The sequence below is a fragment of the Fringilla coelebs genome (genome assembly GCF_963513975.1).
Source record: "Fringilla coelebs genome assembly, chromosome: 12".
In the NCBI taxonomy this organism is placed as follows: Eukaryota; Metazoa; Chordata; class Aves; order Passeriformes; family Fringillidae; genus Fringilla; species Fringilla coelebs.
Window position 1 is genome coordinate 19,755,290 of NC_140038.1, and position 10,955 is coordinate 19,766,244.

A 10,955-nucleotide genomic window follows, 5' to 3' on the forward strand; every position below is an offset into this window, starting at 1 on the left:
TGCAGCAAGAGAAGGGGGTGGTATCACAGTGACTGCTTCCCTTCTGGAATAACAGGTCAGAAATTGGTCAAAAGTAAGTTAGAAGTAGGTTCAAAAGTTAGGGGGAAGCAGGGAAAAGAGCGCAAGTGTACGTGCCATCCTGTTGCACAATAAGAACATTCATTTGGTGAAAAATTGTGGTTAGCAAACCCTCTAACCCCTTGTTGGGAAAGGGGTGGTTCCTCAAAGGAACCTCTAAAACACAGGGTGATTTCTACAGATATACTGTAGAGAAAGGCACTCCTCTCTCATTTCAGCCTGAAAGTGGTGTTGATAAGGAAGGGAAATGTCTAGCACTATGGGAAATAATAAAATATGTTAAAAAATGCAAAAGAAAACATTCATAGTATTGGCATATGAATAATTTGTCTGACTTGCTCTTAATAATGGATAGTTATAGTTTACTGCTTCGAAGTGACTGTCTTGTGCAATAAACTCTGAATTAGACAATGCAGGTCCTAGATTCCTTACTGTGATCCTACAGAGCTCAATAATTTGCTACTGAAAAGGAGCAGAAAGATCCCTTCCAGTCCCAGGGGGTCAAAAGATTTACTACAGCCTGAGCTAGCCTACAATGATGACTAATTATTCTTGCTATTAAAAAATGCTTTTTACCTTAAACATGAGTCATCAAGAGTGAAGCTCTCCAACATTTCCCCTTTCCAGTTTAAGACTAAGAAAATTTGTAGACATGAAAGGTACCCACAGTGTTTAGAGAATGGAGATCAGTGTTTTGTTATGCTGTGAAAATTCACAAACTTCAAAAAGCCAGTGCTTAATTTATTCCAGGAAACTTAGTCACCTTGTTCTAGAGCCTTACCTCACAGCTACAAGCCACCATATTCCTGTGATAACCACTGGCAGGAGATGTTATAAAACATTAACAGACTCAGGGAATGATAAACCTCACAGGCTATTCAGGTCTTTAACCCTGGCCTCCCTCTCACTGAGGAGTTGTGAGATGATCAATGTGGTGCCCCTGCAGACCCTGCTCACACCTCCTCAGCCTGGCCTGCTCTCCCAAAATGGATCCTCCTCTTCTGCTCTACATTTCAGTTTTCCTCTTTCCTTATTTTTCCATCTCATGCCCCTTCTTTGCCAGAACAACTGAGCTCTAGAAAGCTCAAAACTGTGTTGACAGAAACTTTCCAAAAGTTTTAGTTGTGCAGCTGCCAAGAAAATCCTTACTCCCACCATCATCAGATTCACAATCCAGTTTCTACATCCCCTGCATCTACAATCCCCATTTTTACATTTCCTATTTCCACCCCATGCCCATGAAGGATGCTTGTGCTTCAGAACATGGGCATTCTTGAAATGAATTTTAAAATTACTAGCTCAAAATAAAATAATTAAAGGCAGCAAAATGTTCAAAGCTAGAACTGCCTCTCTTGGTGGTTCTTTTATAGTGTCTTCTGGTACAAAGACCTAAAGGTGTTTTGTAGCCATGAATTAATTTGGCCTTGGGGTGCACCCAGGAGAGATGACAGAGCCTCTCACCCTGCAGAATGAAGGAAAAGGCACAGAGCATTGAAGAGGTGGGCTCCAAACCCATTCTCCTGTAGCAGATACTTTTATTTTTAGTTGGTGAACTACTGACATTTTGCAATAAACATTGAATAACCAGAATATCCGATGACCACATGAAGTGCCTCTAAAAACAGAAAAAAACAAACAAACAAAGCCAATTCTGAGAACTTGTCCCTTGATGACTTTTTCTAACCCTTAACTGGGATTGGGATGAACCTTCAAATTCTGCTTGTTTTGGACAATATGACAGTTGAAGAATTTGTATTCCCAGGCCATAAGTGGGTAAGACACACTATGAAAATACTGCATATATCTATGATATCTAAGATATTGTTCATTTAAAACAAGAAATAAGAACTTGAAATATTTTGGAGATATTCTGGGGGAAAAGACAAAGCCATGTGGAGCAGAGACTGTCAGGAGAAGAGGTCAGAGGCAGGAAGAGGGCAAGACTTGGGAATGCAATGCCAAGTACTAGCTGTCATTCGTGGGTAAGGATATGACATTTATGCAATGCAAACAGATTCAAACTCTCCTTCCCCACAGAACTACACAGCAGGACATATCCAGAAATGAGGATATTTGAATGCTGATAACTGACTTTCCTTTACTCTTTATTGAAACATTTAATTCCCTCTTGGTCTTTAAATAGTTTCAGATGCTTGTGAAGTTCTTAACTATATTAATATTTTTCCATTCCCCAAAAACTCTAGTTTTGGAGGACAGATATTTCTTCCTTCCAGAGAAACATGCCTTGCACAGAAAGAAATGTTTCTTAGAGGACAAACCTGTTTTAGATACAAGTTATCTAGCACACCACTGCACACTGGGATATTTATCACTGAAACTGATAAAACATGAGAAGATCTCCAGAAGTCAAACAGATATGCAAGCCAGCATGACTAACTGGGCAAGGATCTGTGCAAACAAAACTGCAAGTTCCTCAGCTATTTCATTTGCAACAAGAAGTGAGTTTTGAAATGCTGGCAAAGTCTTCTGGGTTTGTTTAGACCACATCACCATGACAGCAAAGCACGGCCCAGCTCTTCATGTATTGTACAGCTTTGCAGGAGACTGGTGAGGGGAAGCTCAAAGGAAAAAACATGGCCAGATGTCATATGGGAGATCACAGGAGATACCCCAGCCTGTGGATAACCTTTCTCTCCAACCACAGAGCTTTTGACAGGTTCTTTCTCTGGAGCAATGCTGAATTTTCAACAGCATGGGTTGAATTTCTTGAGCAAGGCAAATATATTCCACTTGTTTTCCATGGCCAAGAGCTAATGAACTTGTGAAAGGTCAGCAGTGCAAACAATAGTCATGTATTCAAAGGGCAGGACTGCTCTCAGCTTAGCCACACTTCTGCTCTTCCATCCAGGTGGGTTCAAAACCACCCACCTTCTAGGGTGGAATCAGGGCCTCACGGGAATTGCTGGTGAGAAATTTTCTGGCAAAACATTTTCAGGTCAAAACAGCAATGCAAGGCTGTTATCAGAGAACTGCAGATATGGAAAGGAGTGCTGGATAAAAAAACTGTACAAAAAATAATTTTGAGAAGCTGACATTTCAAAAGGTGACAATTTTGCTCTGCAGCTTGAAAACATGATTTCGACACTTTGGCTTATAATTTCTTAAGTAACTAACCCAAGCATTTTTTAAAATGTGAAATTACATATTTTGATGGAGCTCATGTAATTGCTTTGTGTTTTCTCACAAAAGTTTTAAAATTTTAAAAATGTTTTTCCTTGCTCTAGATAAAGGGAAGAAAATTTAAGCCCTTGGGAAAGCTGAGAAGGTGTGAAAGTTTTTTCAGTCTAATCTAGGCAAAATAGGATTCCTGTCCATTTCATTCAAAATGAGGCACAAGGTTCCAGCCTGGCTCCTCCTGATCCTCAAAGAGGCATTGTTTAATTCTGAGATGACCCAGGCAGTCCACGAGCTGTGGTCCATTTATTTTGTCTCAAGACAACAGTAGACGCACAGGTACAGGGTTGGTTTTTTAAATGAGAGAAAATGCCCACACAATCCCAGTAAATTTGCAGACATCAGAAGGAATCCTCAGAAGGTCTGTAAGGAGTCTGGTCTCATTACTGTAACAAGCTTGCATTTAAGAATGTCATGTTCTTCTAGTAAGCTGCTTGTTTGGAATCAAAGTAATTTCAGCACTAAACACAAGAGATGTAAATCTGGGGGCCTGCAGCCAAGGCCACCACTCCTATAGAATAGAAAGAGCACAGGCTGTTCTCTACAGTTCCTGTTCTGCTCATTGAGACAGAGGCAGAGGGCAACATCCAAAGCAGCCCCATCCTGGTTAGACATCCCTCCCACGGCCTGTGAGACCTGTCAGCAGAACAGAAGGAATTTTTCAGCCTCCAAATCAGGACCCTTGGAGGACCCTTCCCATTCACCACAGTGAATAACAGCAAATTGAAATGCAGCCGCTGCCTACCCCAGTTCCCTGGCATTTAGCAGATACTTGCATTGGTTAATTATCACCAGTCCTGTCCTACCTAGAGCTCCAAAATATTACAAAAAACTGCTTTAGGGAAGAACAAGCACACAGGGGTCTGCACATGCCAGAAATACCGTGGGAATAGAAAGCATCTGGGTTTGAAGATGTAGCATCCACAGATTGGTTCTGCACAAATGCACTGATGAGGAGAGCCAGCCACTGGGTTCTGACCCCAATTTCTAGATTCAGCAACCAACAGAGGCCAACAGAGTTTAATTATGATTTTTTTTTCCAAGCGGTTGGGCACTCAGCTGAGTTCCTGTGGCTGTAACTCAGCTGTGTTACAAGCCATCTCCAGCAAGAAGGCACTGGAGCAGGAGGTAATTGAGGGTTGGCTCCCAGAGGGAATTTTCCCTTAAAAGGATAACTACATTGTCATGAAGAAACCAGCTCACTTCCACTGCCCGCAGAGCTTTTTGCAAGCACGGCTGCCAGAGCTGGGGGCGGTGGCGGGTATTAAGAGCAGACAGGCAGGAGCAGCAGGGCAGTGCCTGCTCCCTACATGCCACAGCTACTGCAGCCTCGCTCAGCCATGCTCTGCCATGAAGGGCTGCAGGACACGCAGGCAGCCCCAGGAGGTCACTTCAGTGCCATGTAACAAGAGGACAACTCCCATCATCTGCTTGAGGCAAGGAGAAACACAAATGAGGGATTACCATCAAAAAAACTCAAAACCCTCACAAGAAGCATTTGCACTCAAAATGAGCAATATTTTCAGAGAGGGGAAGGCAGGATACCAGCTGAAAGCGTGCCAAGGAATATTTCCAATGAAATATTTTTCCACCAGAAAATAACCAAAATCCCAGCTTTTAATTTGAGAATTTGTGGAACAATTCTTATCAAAACTCTTAAGATAGGATCCAGGAGAATGATGAAAGAGCAGAACCCTATGGTGGGTGGACTCCAACCCAGCAGCAGGCCACTGAGAAGGGAGAGCCAGGTTTAAGGCCAAGTTCCCCTCTGGAAGACTCAGCCTATTGACTTGAACCTCAACTTCCCATAACCAAGAGGAAACTGCCTTAGCTCTAATACAGCCCTGCTCCATACCCAGGATACCTCCTTGTCCTCTGGACAGCCCACCCACCTGGAGCTTTGCACTGTGCTCTCTTGTGCAGCTTTTACATGGAATGAAGCTGAAATGGGCAAGGCTGGGTTTGGCCCAGCTGTAGTGGCAGGCACCAATTCCCACCTCACAGCTAAAGCGTCTCTTGGGTGAGGTTTTCAACTCTGACTCATGCTTCTGTCTCTAGCACAGAATAAACCACCTATCACACTACAAGAGAAAGAACCAGAGCCTGGTGTTTCCCTGCACCCTGATGAGAGGACAAAATATGTGCAAGTGAGCAACAGCCAGGTCTGAAATGAGCAGAGACTCCTGAGCTGGCAGTGCAACAGAGGCTTACACAGAGTAAAACACCATCCCTTTCTTTGAGGACTGGCAGCTCACAGAACCCCAAGCAGCTCAAGTCCTTCCATTGCAGTGGGGAGTCCAGCCCAGGGAGTGGTGAGACAGATTTCTGGTGACCAACACTTCATCGCTGCTGGAAGCAGGATCTCCTAGTACTGAACACCTTTAAGAGATAGACCACCAGCAACCTTCTCCAGACCACAGAGGTCAGCTCAGGAGCTGCAGCAATTCTGCAGCTGCTCCTAGTTCTGCCTGGTGGTTGCTCCATCTGGTCCCATCCTGTTACTATCTTTGTGAAGTGTCCACTTGAAATAGTCCCATTTCAGGAACTCCACAAGCAGCCATGGAGATTCAGCACACTTCCTCTTCGCTTTAGGGGTAGAAAATATTATTTTCTAATCAGTCTTCCTCTGTAGAAAGAAGTATTAAAAGCTTCAGCAAGGTAAGTGTGTTAGTGTTGATAAACAGGAACTCATCCAGAGCAAAACAGCAGAAAGCTGGAGAATTACAGGTGGCTACAGGCACAGACTGGTTGCCATTTGGCTTTTCTTTTATATGAGTAACAGCAAGAAAATGAGTCAGACTCTATGGCTGAGTCACAATGAGTGAATATAAACTTGCTTTTCAGACCAAGAGAACTTGGGCAGGTGGAGGAAAAGCTCTGTATAATCTGCCCTGCATAAACACAGCATGGTCCCTCCATGTGCAAGTCCTGCTGCAGGGCCTAGGATCTGCAAGCCTGTCCCAAAGGAAGACCTCGTGGTGGAAATATATGATAAACATATGACAACATCTGCCTTCTGTTTCCTGTGCTGTGTACAGATTATCTCTCTCTACAGATAACCCTGTCCTTCTCAAAGAGAAAGCAGGGGTTGTGCTTTAAAAACACTGCTGATATCACTGACAATTTGAGTCAGTTCATTCTGTACCTGTTCTCTGACCACGTGTATCACCACATCTTAGCACCATCTGCTCAATACCTGAGTGATGTGATTACACATCTGCCCGGGGTTGTTTGTTCGCTCATCCGTCCTGAGCACTGAAGCCAGAGGCAGGATAGTCAAAGTGTGTTTTCTGCATTCACGTGGGCTCTCTCCACATGCAGGGTGGAGCTGACGCCCAGCTGAGCTCCCCCACCACTTCTCCACTGGTGTCATTATTTTCCATGTTGCTTGTTGAGCCCAGCAGTGAAGAAGCCCTGGGAATGCAGAAGACCATGTCAGAGCATGATCACCAGCAACTCCAGCAGAGGACTTTAAAGGGAAGCCTGGTGGGCTGCAGTAAAGTAAAAATCATCAGGCTACAATGTGACATCATCAGAGCTCCTTGTAGAACACAAGACTCCGGCTGCTGTCCCAGCCCCCTCCCCCTGCCTCCAATTCCAAGACCATAAAATTACTCATTAGGCTTGGAACAAAACGCTCTCGGTGCACTTGCATGTGGCCGGAGGCAGAGACAGATGTTTTGGGCTCTGGAAGAAAATTGCTGAGAGACAGAAATGAAACACTTCCAAAGCTGCACTGTGCTTGCCTGCTCCTGTTGGACTGTATGGGGTCAGATTAGAAGGGAGCAAGAGCATCACTGAGCAACCCTTTGCTTCCACTTAGCTTTTATTAAATCCTCAAACACGATTTTCTGTTTCACTTCAAGTTTTGCACTGGGTCCTTCAGCATGGCATAGCAGCAGCTCAGGGCTGCGCCTCTGGAAGTAGGTTTCAGCACTTTGGGTTTATGGTTAAAATATCCTACATTTCAGCTGCACTTCTGTCTTGAAAAGAACAGGGAGACATTGCCTTTAGGAGCCATACAATCCTCAGAGGCCCAAGAAGCAGAGGATCCTCCCTCTTTTTACACATGCAGTAAAGTGAGAATAAAAACATTGCCTGCAGGCATGTCAGTGAGGGGATTAGAATTCAGTGTCCCGATTATAGCTTGGTTTATCCGTGGCAGCCGTTCCCACCTCCCATAACCAAACACTTGCTCAGTTAACCATCACATTCAAACAAGGGGGGGCAGTGACTCCAGCTCCATCACACCATTTCTCTTCCTAAATTAAAGAAAGAATATTCTGCCTTTAGATCCTTTCCTGCTACATTTGCTTTTGGTCACACAGTAGATGTTTTAAGACCATAGTACTGTTACATTCCTGGCTTTGAAAGACCAGGTTCTGTGATCCCAGTAAGGCAAACAGTTCAAAGCACAGACAGAATGACCACTGCTACCTGATAGCCACCATGAGACACAGACTGCCAAACCAGTAATCTCCCAGCTACTGGTCAAACCTGGTCCTCAGGTACTAAGAAAGTCTGAACACAATGGGCTCATATAGACATCCCTCAGCCAAGCATCACAGAAATAACAAATTTTTTCTCCTACAGTTATTTCTCAGGTATCATTCAGGTACAAAAGATTCCAGGGAGGTATTTTTTTGCCTCTCACGTATTTCTGCAGGATAGATGTGAGCCCAATTCTCTACAGCTGGAAGGAGAATATATAGAGTTGGAAGATGTAGTGGCCATATGTCAGTAAGCTCCATGTGGAGGCCAGGGATCAACAGGAGTGGTGGTCAGGAAGAACCCCTGCTACAGCGCTAATTACATGTAAGCTTCACTTTCAAAGCTACATAGAAGCTTAAGCTCATTTATCTTTACAAGGGATTTAAAGGCCTACTGGCTTTGGGAAGTGAGAGTGACAGGAGAGGGAAGTGCCAAATCACCAGCTCAAACTTCCAGTTGCTGTTAATATGGACTGAGCTATCTGTGTCAGCACCATGCAGCACACTGGCAAGGCTCACTCACCAGCCCTGTCTGACATCTCTGCCTGGCTCCTTGAGAATTTTTCTTACCAACAAACAAACAAACCCTTCAGTTTCTGTAACATTATTTCCTCCCAATCCCATAATACTGGATTATTCCTAAGCCTAAAGCAAAGAACATCACTTTGTGATTCAGGCTGCTTCCTGAGCTAGGAGCAACAGCTCTGCTGAAATACCTCATTCTGTGCTGTCTGAAACACTACACAGCATGAGCCGAGTCTGGGAAGGCAGGAAAAATGGAATTATAGGCTCGTGAAATGGACACTGACAAAAACCTGAAATGTTGAGCTCACTCAGATGCAGTCTGCGTTTAATCCAGTCATCAGACAGTCTCTGTTTAGCTAAATATTTGACTTCAGAATTGGGCCTGAATTATTATTGGCAAAGCTTCCAAGCTCCACAGGTCCCTCTAACAAGCTGTTCCTCTGTGGAAGCCTTGCAAGGAAATGAATGCAGCCTTTGAGGAAACTGCTGGAACCCTTCTCAGGCTTCCAGAGTGGGTTTGTGGAGTCCCGTTAGGTGTCCAGGCCTTCTGAAAGCTCCATATGTTGAACGTTAGAAGCTACAGGGCTAATGTTTGTGTGCATTTCTGGGATGTTCCCACAGGAGATCTGGCTCCGCAGCATGTCACAGGAACAGAGTTATCAAAGAAAGCACCAAAAATAACCTAGTCTACAGAACAACTAAAAGCCAAACCCAGACAAAAAATAAATAGGCTGGAGCCACACATGAAGCCATGTAGCCAGAGCTGTAACGTGTATTCCATTCTAATGGGACATATGTGAAAGAGCACAGAACTGGCATGGCTGGTCCCTTGTGAATACCCACAGCAGGCACATAAAGAAGCACAATTCCTCCTCAATGGCAGCTGTGTACCACAGGGCCCAAAGATCTGGTTCAGGTGCTGCCAGGCAGAGCCCATGGTTGCTATCTCAGCACACTGGCAAGTTTGACACCCTGTCACGTAAAAACAGTCCATCAGCACTGAAAGAGGAATGTGGTCATCCCCTCTCCCATGCAATATTCAATTTCCTGTCTGTGGCAGCATATGCCAAAAAAGACAATCCTTCAGGGATGGAAGCTCTTCCTTGTTCCTCAAACCAGGCTCTCCTTCTATGAGCAGCTCCAGAGAAGCAGAAGCTTGGCTTCCCAAATTACAGGCAGCTGCAGGCAGGAGGAGTCACCTTCCAGTTTTGCTTCCAAAGGAAGATTATAAATTAAAGTCCAATTTGTTAAACCTCTAGGTAAGCAACTGTTTCTGCATAAACACACACTGGTTTGTGGGCTGTATTACATGGCTAACTGCAAATCTGACTGGCTTGAAAATCACACTGTATACAACTAAACCAAGGAGCTAACAGAGGCACATTTTAAAATTACATGGATTTAAGCAGCCTGGCTCATGATTTTTGAATGTGATCAAAAATAATGATTAACCTAAAGCAGTACTTAAAAATTGTGCATGCAAAATAAGAGCACCAAATTCTCTGACAGAGAGCTTCACTTCTAAGTGAGAAAGCACAAAGCTGGCTCAGCAAAAATTATTCTTCAAGTGAAATAAAGCCGAAGATTTTAACAACATCCTGAAGATAGGGTCAATTTCTGGAATATTTTGCAAAAAAGGATTAATTTACCACCTCCCCCTGTCATTCTTTGTGCCACAACACTAGTGGAAAAATCCAAGAGCTGTTTTAGGTCTGTTAGCTAATTAATGGATCACCAGGCGAATGTTCAGTGTCATTAATAAATTGTCGCAGCATTCTGTACTTAGTATCAGCAGAAAGTCTTGGTCCCTTCCACCCCTGAACACATACCACTTTGGGAAGGACAGAAGGAACTGCCTACATTGCCTTTTTTTGTGCCTGCTGGAAACATCCAAGCTCACAAACAGATGCGAACTCTCAGTGCATATGCGCTGTTCCTCCTCCGAGATCAGCATTAACCCGCAGGATAGCCGTGGGTGATGAGTCCTGGCTGATTCAAGCTCTGGAAGACAATGACATTAACAGTGGCAGTTTAAATCCAGACAGCTTTCCATCCAAGGATCTCTTAAACCATAACAAAAGGCTAGCAAGAGCCAGAGGTCCCATCTAAGGCTGGGATGCACAGTACCTCCATAGTCTGTGCAAGCAGGGATAATTCCCTGCCCTATTCAGAGCTGTTTCCCCAGCCCCCAGGCACTAGGATACCCAGTGGGAAGGGCTCAGCCCTTCTCAGTCACTCCTGCTGGCGCCGTTCCAGTTTGTCTGAAGACACTTAAATATTCATCGAGAAAGCACAAGACTCCGTCTTGCCGGGTGCACAGATTGCTCCCCAGGGACACAGGACACCTGCCTTCTCCACTCCCTGCTCCACCAAATCATTAATTATTTAAAGTAACAGGAAAGAGCAAGAAAAACTCTCTGCATCAGACATGCCTGCAGCCTGTTGTTTACGGTGCTCTCTGGGGTCTTGTGTGGCCCGAGGTTTGCATCTCCCCTCTGGCAGAAACAAGGATCAAGCCCAGCTTTCCCCTTTCCTCGGGGAGGATGCTCTACCCGCTAAGCTGTTGTACAAAAGAAGGGCTTCCCCTTTATCCAGACAGACCTTATGTTCACTTCTCCTACCAGAGAGTCTTTTTTTTTTTTTTTACTTCACTTTGAACAAAAGGCA